Below are 10,789 nucleotides of genomic sequence, written 5' to 3' on the forward strand. Positions count from 1 at the left end.
TAGAATTAGGCTAAAAAAAAAAAGAGTTGCATAATAATGGATGTTCTTTAGGAACTTTATTTACTTAATCCTTGAGAGTGGAGTGTTCTAGCTGCAACAACTATTTGCATATAAATGCAATTGTATTTTCTGATAAAACACTTCCTGAGTGCTTCAGAATGCCTGCCAACAGTCTGTTTTCTTAAACAGGTTAAATACTCATTCCTCTTGCAATCTTGTTTACACTATTCATCTGCTTAGCCAACCCTTCGTGGCAAATGCAGTTTGTCATCACTGTCATTGAGGGGCAGCAAGTTTTATGGTCTGTGCTTTTGTCACTTTCACTGCAGGGATTGGGGATGTCAGAACCAGAGCTTTCTCCTTCCCAGGAGAAAGGAGTCTCCAGGCTTCAAGGAGTCTACTTCTTGGGAGCTGTGAAAAGACTACTTTTGTACAAAGTGGTAGCTGTAACAAGCCACCAGATTGGAGCCTTGAAACAATGCCAAAACTTCACCCCTCTTCCTTTCCACCGCCTTGGTGGACGTTCATTCATTAATTCATTCAACAAACTACTACATGCTGGGTACCGCTCTGCTGCCGATATATTGATAAAACACAGTCCCTTGCTGTCAAATGCCTTACTATTCTGTAGGAGAGACAAAGAATCTATGTAAACCCCTTAAATAACAGCTTTGTACTGTTTGTTCACCTAACGTGGAAAGCAAGACTGATGCAGGTACAGATGGCAGGCTCAAACTTACGTATCTGGTAGCAAAGCCCGCTTTTTTGGTTTAAAAATCCGTATGTAATCTCTGCTGATTAGGAAGTGAGCAACCTCAGTAAGATCCAACAGTGCTGGGAAATAGCACTTTGGACTAAATAATCCTAGTTCTTCTGCCATTTACTAGCGATGGGACCTAGGGTAAGTTACTTCGCTTCTCTGAGCCTGTTTCCTCTTCCATAAAATAATACCTACCTCACAAGGCTGTTGCAAAGATTTAAAAAGATAGCACATGTAAACTGCCTAGCACAGCACCTGGCATTTAGTGAAGCGCACAACAAATATTAACCTCCTCTTCCCAGCCCCAGCCCCAATACAGTGTAGCGGTGCTTTACAATGTATGCCTTTCAATTCTAAGTTACTCTGGTCTCTCCTCTAGGGCTTATCCCCCAGTTTTTAAACACAAGTGATTCCCCACTCCCCTTCCTAAAACCTCTCACTGGCTCCCATATTATTCAGTCGAAGGTCCCATTTACAATTGGTTTGGCTTTTCAAGTGCCTGTTGGCTTTCCTAGCTTCACCTTTTGCCATTTCCCTCCTTACATTTGTTACTCTGGACAAGGTCAACGACTCACGTGGGTTGTTCTCTGGGTCTGGGATGGAGACATTAACAGTTTTGATGCCCAGAGTAAACAGGAATTGTTCTTAAATTAAGGGAAAAGTGTGAAGATGTTATAAATGCAGAACACTCCACCTCCGCCCCACCCNTCTCAGCCAGATTAACTCCTAACGCCCTGGCCTGGGGCATGTTCTTTTCTGAGCTCCCAAGGCACCCTGAGTGTTCCTCCCTTCTCAGCAATAATCACGCTGTGTAGCAGTGTTTTTTCAAAACGTGGTCCTCAGACCACCTGTTAGAGTCACCTCTGGTGGATGTTAAAACAGTTGATTCCTGGACCGCCACTCCTCATCTACTTAGAATATCTGGGCGCATAAGTGGAATTTTACATTTTCAACAAGTTCCCAGGTGATTCTGATGCACACAAAAGTCTAATGTATAACGATCATCTTCCCTACTAGACTGTGAATACCTTGAGGGCAGGGACTGTGTCTTTTGTTGTTGTTGTATTTTTAATACTTGGCATGGTGTGTGCAACAGACTAACTGCCTGACCGATGTTTATTGAATGAATGTATGAACAAACGGATGAATTATCAACAGTTTCCCTGTTGTACTCTGATATCCATACTGGTGTTTGTTACTTCCTGGGCAGAAAAGCTTGGTTACTTCTCCATTTGGGCTATACTGGTATTATTTTGCAAATGTCCCGGGACTCATGCATATAGATGTCTTTTGCCTGGAAAGCCCTTTGGATGTTAACTTGGGGAATTGTCTAGAGCATGTGGCACCATTCTTTGCAAAAACTTTTCAATCTTTTTGAACTTCATTCTTTGAAGATGGATTTAAGTTTTGGTTATAGCCCCAAATCACTCAGAGCTTAGCCTACTGAATAATGTTGGAAATTAAACTGGGTTTGAGGTAAGCAATGAAGTTTCTGAGCCAAATAACGGAAAGTACTCTTCAAGAAACAACATGGTGGTAAAGTACTCAGTGGGGGTATGGTAAGTCCCAGATACTTCAAGGCTTTCCTAGGTAACGGCAATGCCAGGGACCTTAAGAGAAGTCATTGACTACCTCTAGCTGAACCCAGTTGGACAAAAGGAATAGCACCTGTATTTAACATCTTCAAGGAAGGTGACATCTTCAGTTTTTCATTGTTGTTGCCCTACTCAACCTATTCTCCTACAATCCTTTCTGCTAGCAAATTATTCTTTCTGTCTGCAATTTATGCTTGTTTCCACTTTTTATATTGTCTTACTGAAGAAAGCACAAAAATAATCAAAATAAAGTTAAACCTGTTTTGAGAATATGAAAGAAATTTTAATGCCACATTGGAGTTGTGACTACTTGTAAGTGAGGATTCCTGCATCTGTATGTGTTTTTATCATGTAATCCCATTGTGTAACTTTGGATGCAGTGAAATTCAGATTTCAGCAAAATCACTTATATGTTCTTTTCAGCTAAAAACACCCTAGGTGAATTTTCTAAGCTTCCATGGTTTACATATTTATATATGACTACCTGAACAGAGCAATCCATGGATGGACTTTTTGATAAGCTCAAATATTTGATACCCTTTCCTCTACAGAATGGAGAATGTGAGGCTGACGGATAAAACCATTCCCATGCTTATTTCAATCCCTGAAGCCAATTGCAGCCTCAGAGCCATTGGCTGTATTTGGCCGTGTATTATAGGCTGGCCAGGTTGACTGCCATCAGGTCAGGTAAAACTGACTTTTACGGTCTGGTCGGCCATCTTCAGACATAATCTGTTGTTGTTGGCTAGAATATTTATTAGACTAATGTCAGACTATTTTTTATCAAATATTTTATCCCAGGCTTGTTTGTACTGGGACCTCTGGACCAATAGTGTCTCTCCTAGCAAAATCTGAGCATCTGCAGATTATTACACAGCCTCATCCCTCTAAAATATCCCAGCCCATCCAAAATGCTATATTATGAATTNGGAGCAGGTAACAGTCAGGAAGACTAAAGAAATGAAGGTCTAAGAGCCAAGGAGACATGCACATTAAGTTTCAGGGATTGAAGCAGAAGGTGGGAATTAAGGGAGAATAAAGAAAATCCCAGTGCTGGAACCTATTGGTTAAGGTCCAAGTAGGGTCAGAAGTAACCTGAAACAGGTTGTCAGACCACGGGCCTATAGAAACTATGGCCCCAAAGCAAGAAGATTAAAATACGAAAGAGACAAGAATTTGGAATATTGGGTTTAGTGGTCTTACTGGAGAGCAGTCTAGGTGAAGGCCAAATATGGGCTGTTACCCACAGCTAAGATTGCATATGTTTTTTGGGGCTGTGAAGTTTGGAAAAGTCTGGCTCTGTTTTACATGTTAGGCCAGCGAAGCTATGGAGCTCTTTTTGTTCTACCTAGGATTCGGGTTGGTCCTGGAGTTCCAGTGACACTGAGCCTGCAGGTGGGGTGAGGTGGTCTGTTATAAAGATTAGGAGTAACAGAGGCCATGTCGCTTGTTACATGGACGTTGGAAATGCATATAGCATAACGGCTAATGAGAATGACTTTCCTCCACTGTGAATTTCCAGGGGTGGAGGATCAAGGTGGCCTTCCTATAACTGTTGGACACAGTATAGAAATTCCAATTGTGGCTGGCCTGGACTGGTCATTCAAGAGGCATTCACTCTGTTCCCAGTATTCCTCTCATTTCTCTGGGGGCATACTAAGATGAAAGAGTATTCCTAACACTTATAATCTAGTGAGGTCCCCAATTCAATCAGTCTTCCCAAATATTGTTTTTAACCTAAAAATGCAAATTACTCATGGTAGCTCAGAAAGGAAAGCTTTACTGATGACACAGGGGTGAGAGTGGAAGCTCTTGCCGGACTTGTACATGAGACACACATAGTAAATGCTGATCGAATAGAAATAGAACCTGATAAGCAGAACGACAAGCAGGCCACCTTGTACACTGTGAAGTTTGTCTTCAGTGAAATTTACACCACCCTCTCAGGCACATAGCTCTGGTCCAGCATTCCCACAACTGCCTCTTTGTAACAGCCAATTTGCTCTGTAAGGCCAGTCTTCTTCAAAGGGAACAATTAGAATTAATAAAATTAGAATTTCATCAGTAATGGGTTAGTGGAGTATGGGGAAAATTCACATCCTTTCCAGCTTCTCACTCTACATCTTCTTTCCCTCTCAGAAAATAAGAAAATGTTAACAAGAACCGGCTAGAGACAATGCATTTGTTGTCCAACTGGGGGGTGACAAGTTGGGGAGGGTTTGAAAGGGTCAGCCGGCGATGCTCTGGCAGGCTTGTAGGAGACATATTTGGGGCCAAACGGCATCTTTCAAATAATGGAATATAGATGCCAACTCTACTTCCTGTCGGGTTAGCCTCGTACACAGAACACAGGGGATCTGCTACCCCTCCAGCCAGACTGATGTCCCAGAAAGTGGTATTTGAGCTGGATTTCCTTTTGAGGTACAGTGACAGAAAAAAAGCCATTATGATCTACACATCTTTTTGTCCAGCTTAACTCTCTTGGTGATAAGGGAGGGTGTCGTGATATGCCAGAAATGGGAAATTCACACCAAGCAGCTGGCGAGCACACAAATCCAAGGCCTGCCTGATTCAGCAGGTAGAGGTACAACGGATCGTTTTGCGATTCAAACAGTTTATCATTTATACAGTGAAAGAAAGAGCAGTGAAAGGTTCCTGCTCGTAGTGGCTGTTGTCCCAAACACCAAAAACAGAAGGCACCGAAAAAGGGGCCAGAGGACTGCAACGATAGTTGTTGGACATCTCCTTGCTAAGAAGCCAGTTTTAGACTGCAGCTAAGTGGCTTTATAGTGTGTAGCTCTATTCTGAGAGGGATGAGTCAGGAAGACTCTTCTCTCATCAGATCCCAGGAGCTGGGAGGGGATGAAAAATTCTCTTGACAGCCTCCCAGCGGAGAGGGGGGATAAGGAGGCAGTGGGGGGTGAGCAGCAGTGAGGTTGAAGCAGTTCTTTGCGGGCCTCCCATCCTCTGGCGTTCTGGGAATATCACAGGTGTTCTGCTAAGACTCCGACGAGCGATGTTTCAAGCCTTTGCCTGCGGGACCTATGTGGAGAGTGTGAGGCTGCCACAGTGGAGCTGTCCCCCCTCTCGCAGCTAGCTGAACACCCAGGTACCTTCCCTGGCGGGGAAGCAAAAGGAATAAAGTCAGGGTCTGTTGAGAAACTCTCCCTCCCTTCTCCTGACCTTCCATTCATGTCCTTTTATTCTCCTCTGCATCTTTGGGGTTGCGATGGGGTATGCGTAGAGATTAAAGGAATAACAGAACACAGAGAATTCAGACCCTGCAAAATTCAGTACCAAGGCCAGAGAATCCCCGAAGCCGAGTCCTTTGCTCTCTCTGGCTCTTCGTTTCTCAACCATAAATCGAAATGTATGAGTAATTTCTTTGGTCCCTTTTAGGTCTAACACTATGCATTTCCACAAACACAAATTTACTGAAATGTAGTGACAGGAGCCTAATCTGCATACCTACCCCAAGAATATTGGAACATCAGGGCAGATCATCAGGAACCCTATGACTAGAACAAAAAGGTGGATCACATTACTGATACTTTGGGACTTCCATCAGACTCCCTTTTGAGGGGACTATACTCCTCTTTACACACTTCTGTTCACTCAGAGCTCCCATGCCAATCTCTCCCACTTACATTTGCCACCATTATTTTTGGGCTTTCCACTTCAGCCCTCTTCTCTTGATTTGTTCACTAACTGCACAAAATACAGATACCGCTCTAGCTAGTCAGGTCTCAGCCTCAAATTTCAGGTCAGCTGCCTGATAGATTCCCATGTGTCCATGTAGGAAATTGCCAAAGACATTCCATTTTATAAGGGCAGAACAGGTCATTTGATACAGAAGCCAACAGGGGTCCTATGTGCCGCCAATCACAGCCTTTCTTTCTCAAACTTCCACAAATACAATCCTTACATGGAAGAGAGAGGGTCTTGGCATTTGTCATGCAATTACTCACTTACGCATTTATTCAACAAATAATTTATTGATAGACTCTTGGTGTCAGGTGTTGGAGTTCAGTGATGACCATAACACATAGTCTCTGCCCTCATGAAACTCATAATCGAGAGGGGTGAAAGACCATCGACGAATGAACCTTTGTAACAGGAGCTATCACTGACTGCTTACAGTGCCCTTGACACTATTCTAAGCACTTGAAATGTAGTAACTAATTCAATCCTTCCAGCAACCCTAAAAGGTAAAGACTATTACTGGCTCCATAGAACATGAAAAGTTAATCCCTGTGCCCTTGCCCAGACCAGTAGATTCCATGGTGCCTGGTGAGCGGCTAACAAGGGTCTTGGCCTTAGCTGACTCCGGCACGGGGTAAAACGAGTTTAAAGCCCAGCACCTCAGAAATGATTCCGCCCAGTGGCTCCAGTATTTGGGGTTGACCAGGAAGGAGTCCTAGGACTGTGCCAGGCACCCTCAAAACCGCCCCCACCAAAGTTTCCCNAGTCACTTAAGGATTTGCCGTTCGGGTCTTTGGATTGAGTGAGAAGAGGAAAGGAACAGGTGACGGAGCAGCTGTTGTCGGCTCTCCCTGCGGGACCGACCCGGGCTCCGTGTGGCTTCGAGGCTGGGTTTGCTGTGCCTCTGGGACCCGGTGGCCCTCGGAGACAGGCGACAGGGCGGGATCTCCACCCCTTGCCATGGACGACTGCAGGAGGGGATCTCGTGACTGCCCCCTGAAGCCCAGGCGCGCGGGGCGATCTCAGTAGCCTCAAACCTGCTGCTGGCCAGTACCTTGCTGAAGTTGCTACGCAGGGATTGGGAGCGCGCCCTTGTTTGAGTCCCACCCGGGGTCTCCCCAGCCAGTGTGGAGTGTGGGAGGGTGACCCTCAAGTTGATGTTTTGAGGGGAAAGTGACCGGAAGTAGGCCAGCGGACTTGGGTTCCGATCCCATTTTTGTCATGAACTAACTTTTGAGACCTGAAGCAATTGTCATCATCTTCCTGGGGTCACTTTCCTAACTTATAAGATGGGATAATAGGGGCGCCTGGGTGGCTTAGTCGGTTAAGCATCCGACTTCAGCTCAGGTCATGATCTCGCGGTTCGTGGGTTCGAGCCCCGCGTCGGGCTCTGTGCTGACTGCCAGCTCGGAGCCTGGAGCCTGTTTCAGTCTGTGACTCCCTCTCTCTCTGACCCTCCCCTGCTCACGCTGTCTCTCTCTCTCTCTCTCCTAGAAATAAATAAAACATTAAAAAAATTAAAAAAAAAATAAAATGGGATAGTAGCTCATGGGGTTGTTGCAAGTGTAATTAAGATTATGATAAATTCCCATCACACGGAAGCATTTAGTAAACGGCAGCATAAGTGGAAATATATATGTGTTAAAGTAAACATTTTATTCTGGAAGTGAAAATAAACATTTTATTCTGGAAGAGTGTATTAAACTGATGGTTTCTTTTTGGTCTCTTCTAGGCACACCTAGTTGTGCCGTCTTCATACAAAGCCCACCAAGCACCATCCTGTAAAGTCATACACCTGAAGTAAGTGGGACTTTAATTTGAATTCTTTGCAAAGTTGAAGTAGATAATGGTTAGCCCACCATCAGCTCTCACGTGGATTGCTGCATTGGTCTTCAAGCCTTCACACTTGCCCTCTTCCCTCCTATGGTTCATTCTCCATGTCTTTCCCCCTGAGTGACCAAGATACTGGTTCAGAGCATTGACCTTGAGGTTTGACAGATCTTCTTCACATCCCAGCTCCACCCTACTCCACCACTTTCTTGTCGTATGACCTTGGACAAGTTATTTCCCCTCTTTAAGAATCCTTTCCCTAAAAAAAAAAAAAAAAAAAAAAAAAAAACCTTTCTCTTATCTGTAAAAGGGAACAATGATGGTCTTTACCTCATACATAGAAGTTGTGAGAAGTTACAGAGATAATGCATGCAGAGTGCCCCACAGTAACTGTTCAGTAAATGGTAGATTAAAAATGTTAAGGAAGGTGAGGCTGCTAACAAGAGAGTGGTTGCAGTGGTGTGCCATGGAGTCTAGACTGGCTACAGAGTAAAGCAATGAGGTGGTAATGAGCTGGAGAATGGAAGAAGTCAAAGAATGGGAGATTTTGATGATAATGAGGAGTGGGCACTCTTCTGAGAATCAAGAATAAATAAGGGTGGGAGGTTGTAGCCAGAGACTGAGAGTGGAGTTCAGGAATTCTCAAGTGGAAAAGTCCCATGTTTAGCAGGTAGTCTGGAACTCTAATGGCTAGAAATGGCATGTGAAGTGACATGTGATCAGAGATTGTAGAAATCAGAGATCAAGGAGCAGGGAGGCTGAAGCTTTGCGTGAGTCATCCATAGTCATGATGGATGGCAGGGGTTGGAATGGAGAGGAAAATGGAGCTAGTGCCAAAGCCAAGGTCTACCCTGATTAACAAGAGCCAGTCAGGCGAGGATGTGGAGAAACGGGCACGCTCCCACACTGTTGGTGGGAATGGAAACTGGTGCAGCCCCTCTGGAAAACAGTGTGGAGGTTCCTCAAAAAATTAACACTAGAACTCCCCTAGGACCCAGCAATAGCACTGCTCGGAATTTACCCAAGGGATACAGGAGTGCTGATGCATAGGGGCACATGGACCCCAGTGTTCATCGCAGCACTCTCCACAATAGCCAAACCGTGGAAAGAGCTTAAGTGTCCATCAACGGACGAATGGATCAAGAAGATGTGGTTTATCTATACAATGGAATACTACATGGAAATGAGAAAGAATGAAATCTGGCCATGTGTAGCAACATGGATGGACCTTGAGGGTGTTATGCTGAGCGAAATAAGTCAGGCAGAGAAAGACAAATACCATATGNAAAACAAAACAAAACAAAACAAAACAAGAGACAGTCATTTATTTGACAAATATTTACTGAGTCCTTTTTAGCTGTCAAGATATAACAAGACAGACAACAATCCTGCTCTGATGGAGCTTCCACTTTAGTACGAATGATAATCGGCATTAATAATTCCACCCTATAAATAGAAGTAGGCAAACTGTGAGAAGAGCTATGAAGGAAAAAGAAAGGTTTGGGGCGCCTGGGTGGCTCAGTAGGTTAAGCGTCCAACTTCACCTCAGGTCATGATCTCACCGTTTGTGAGTTCGAGCCCCATGTCGGGCTTTGTGCTGACAGTTCAGAGCCTGGGCCTGCTTCAGATTCTGTGTCTCCCTCTCCCTCTGCTCGTCCTCTGCTTACACTCTGTCTGTCTGTCTGTCTCTCTCTCTCTCAAGAAAAAATAAAAATTAAAAAATTAAAAAAGAAAAAAGAAGGTTTTTCTAAGGGCTTACAGCAGGAGGACCTGACCAAAAGTTCAGGGAAAGCTTCCCTGAGGAGGTGATGAGAACTGAAGGATCAATTGGGGTAGATGAAGGTGGATGAGGGGTACATGGAGGAAGTGTCTCAAGTAGAGGAAATAAATAGTATGTACGGAGACCTGAAGCTAGAACATGTATAAGGGACTTAAAGAACTGGAAAGTGTCTCCTATGACTAGAGCATATTAAGCAAGGGGGAGAGTATTGTGACCTGAAGCTGAATGGCAGTCTTACTTAATTATTTTAGGCTTCATTCTAGGAGCAAAGGGAATACTTGTATTTAAGGGTTTTGATTAGGTGAATGACATAGTCAGATATCTCTGTATTTGTATGTTAATTCTCCCTGCCCCAGTTTTATTGAGATATGATTGATATATAACATTGTGGAAGTGTAAGGTGTGTAACATAATAATTTGATGTATGTATATATTGCAAAATTATTATATTTCTTAAGTAATGCATAACTATATGCTCATTATAAAAAATAATCAAACAAGTATGTAACTTGTGAAAATCCAGTTTGTGTTTTTGTGTGTGTACATCAGAATATATGTATGTATATACACACATATATAATACTTGCATACATTATTATAGTGTGTATAGTATAATACTATGGTATATATAGTATGTATGTATAGTATATCATATACAGTATTTATAATATAACTATATTATAAACNCACACACACACACACAATTTAGCAACTGTTTTTTTCCACTTAATATGCCATTGGATTTTTCCATGTATTTATTTATTTTTTTATTAATGATTTTTTAAAAATTTAATTATTTATTTTGAAAGAGAGACAGCAAGAGTGGGGAAGAAGTAGAGAGTGGTCGGGGGAACACAGAATCTAAAGCAGGCTCCAGACTCTCAGCTGTCAGCACAGAGCCTGTCTCAGGGCTCGAACTCATGAGCCGTGAGATCATGACCTGAGCTGAAGTCAGATGCCTAACTGACTGAGCNTATATTATATTATTTATTTTGAGAGAGAGAGTGTGAGTAGGGAAAGTGCAGAGAGGGAGAGAGAGATTCCCAAAGAGGTTCCATGCTCAGTGTGGAGCCCGACACAGGGCTGGATCCCGTGAACCATGAGATCATGACCTGAGTTCAG

The sequence above is a fragment of the Crocuta crocuta genome, unplaced genomic scaffold (genome assembly GCF_008692635.1).
Source record: "Crocuta crocuta isolate KB4526 unplaced genomic scaffold, BGI_CrCroc_1.0 scaffold1950, whole genome shotgun sequence".
NCBI classification, from domain to species: domain Eukaryota; kingdom Metazoa; phylum Chordata; class Mammalia; order Carnivora; family Hyaenidae; genus Crocuta; species Crocuta crocuta.